Source organism: Condylura cristata, unplaced genomic scaffold (genome assembly GCF_000260355.1).
Source record: "Condylura cristata isolate star-nosed mole 26May11 unplaced genomic scaffold, ConCri1.0 scaffold00030, whole genome shotgun sequence".
Classification (NCBI taxonomy): domain Eukaryota; kingdom Metazoa; phylum Chordata; class Mammalia; order Eulipotyphla; family Talpidae; genus Condylura; species Condylura cristata.
Genome location: NW_004567131.1, coordinates 16,981,554 through 16,983,682, shown reverse-complemented (window position 1 = coordinate 16,983,682; position 2,129 = coordinate 16,981,554). Strand labels below are relative to the sequence as shown.

The 2,129-nt window shown below is 38.6% G+C and overlaps 1 protein-coding gene across 2 annotated transcripts in view; it reads left to right on the top strand.

The window, feature by feature from the left end:
- The window catches only part of UPF2 (UPF2 regulator of nonsense transcripts homolog (yeast)), a 90,210-nt gene that overhangs the window by 6,444 nt on the left and 81,637 nt on the right, over positions 1-2,129 (top strand). The window lies entirely within an intron of this gene.

The following is a 2,129-nucleotide window of genomic DNA, read 5'->3' as shown; positions in this document are numbered from 1 at the left end:
GGTGGGAATCGAACTCATGCGGAAGCGGCTTTAGATTCTCAGTGCTGTGCTTTAACCCACTGCGCCACCAGGGAGGGCCCTGTTTTTGTTACTGTTTTTAAAAGAGAATTTAGGGCTTCCGTGATGTTCTTGAGGTTAAGTTGAAGTGCTGTCGCCACTTCAACTTGAGTTTGATCCCTGGCCAGAGAGCTCTCTGCTGCTCCACTTAGCAGTGTATTTCAGTGAATCGGCCTGTTCTGCTTCTCACTTGCACCTTCTCCTACTCCTCTGCACCTCTTTTCTACACCCCAGTTCTATGGAAGAATAAATCAATTAAAAAAACAAACAAAAAAACAAAGCAAAACCAAAAGCTGAAGAGATAGGCCTTGAATGTTAAGAATATCTTAACTTGTTCTGTTGATGTAATTGGGTGGTGGCATGCTTGTTTTTTAATTCCTCAAATTAAATAATTTTAAAAAATATTTATTTGTGCATACAATAAGTGGGGTCTAACCCCTACACTTTTTAATATATAGGAGACCCTAACACTTTTTAATATTTTTTTGGGGTCTGGAGTAATTTGGATTTTTTTTAAGCTTTATTTTCATGGTATAATACTCTATCTTTTCATGGTAAAAATCGTTAGTTCTTAATGGCTACTATTTACTGAGTTTATGATGGTTCAGGCCCTGAAGAAAGTGTATCTGCACATATCCTTAAGATAGTCCTAGTGAAGTTAAGTTTTATGATCTTCAAATTACAGATTAATAAAGCTTAGCTTGAATAGGTTAAATAACTTGCCTAAGGTCATAGTAGACAGTGGAGTTGTTGAGATTTCAACCTAGGTTGGCTTGACTTTAAAACCTTTGCCCTTAAGCATAATACCATGTTTCCAGTTATCTATATCTAAATCTATATGTGAACCTTAATAAAGCTATGCAAGTAATTTAATATACTGATGGAAAAACAAGGTACTCTTTATAGGAAGCCAATCAAGGTGTAACAAAAACTACTTTGTTGAATACAGTAAGCTCTTGTCTTCATTTATACATACATATAATCTAAAAAGCTATTGAGTAAACCTGAATTTTTATAGACCTCTTGAACAGAATAGACATCCATTTCTTGCCATACTTCTCCTTTCATACCTCTATTTTTTTTTTTTTCAAAGATTTATTTTATCTATTCATGCATACAAGAACTGGGGTTTCAGGATAGAGGTATTGGGGGAGATGTGTGTGAGAGGATTCACCAGAGACAGAGTGGGAAGCAGAACAGGCAGATCTACTGAAACACTGCTGAGGGGAGCAGCAGGCTAGACAGGAGAGGTCTGCTGTGTGTTGTTGGTTAGCATCCTGGCCAGGGATGAAATTCATGCCCACAGTGACTGGCAGTACCTTGATAGTGCTAACATTTTAATCCCTGCACTACCAGGGAGACCCAAGTTATGCTTTCTTAAGGGTACTCTGCTAATGCTGTTTTGAGTGTGACCAAAAGACTTAGAAAGATGAAAATCCACTTTTAAGAGACATATATTTTTTTAAAGATTTATTTATTCATACAGAACTGGGGTACAAGCCAGAGATGCGGAGGGTGAGAAGATTCACCAGAGACAGAGTGGGGAGCTGAACAGGCAGATTGACGAAGTACACTGCTGAGGGGAGCAGCGGGCGGGTCAGGAGAGGTCTGCCACACCATGTGGGTTTCCTCCAGGGCAGGCGGGAATCGAACTTATGGGGAAGTGGCTTAAGCTTCTTAGTGCAGTGCTTTAACCTGCTACGGGCCACCAGGGAGGGCCAAGAGACATACTTTAAAGTTGTATATGATGGTATCACAGAGACCTCAAAAATCAGATTGTATCTGCCCTTCCACTCTTGCCAAAGCTTTTATGTTATTACTACATTTTAAACATGCTCCTTTTTTTTCCCGATAGGAACATAGGTAAATTTGTTGTAAACTAATCTTTTTAGGATAAACTGAGTTTGTTAACCTTTTATTGAAGGGTTTTTATTTGATAGGTCTCTTCTGGTTCCTTTTCAGATTTTTCTAATCATATGTAATTTTTTTTTTAAAGATTTATTTATTTATTCATACAGAACTGGGGTACAAGCCAGAGATGCGGAGGGTGAGAGGCTTCACCAGAGACAGAG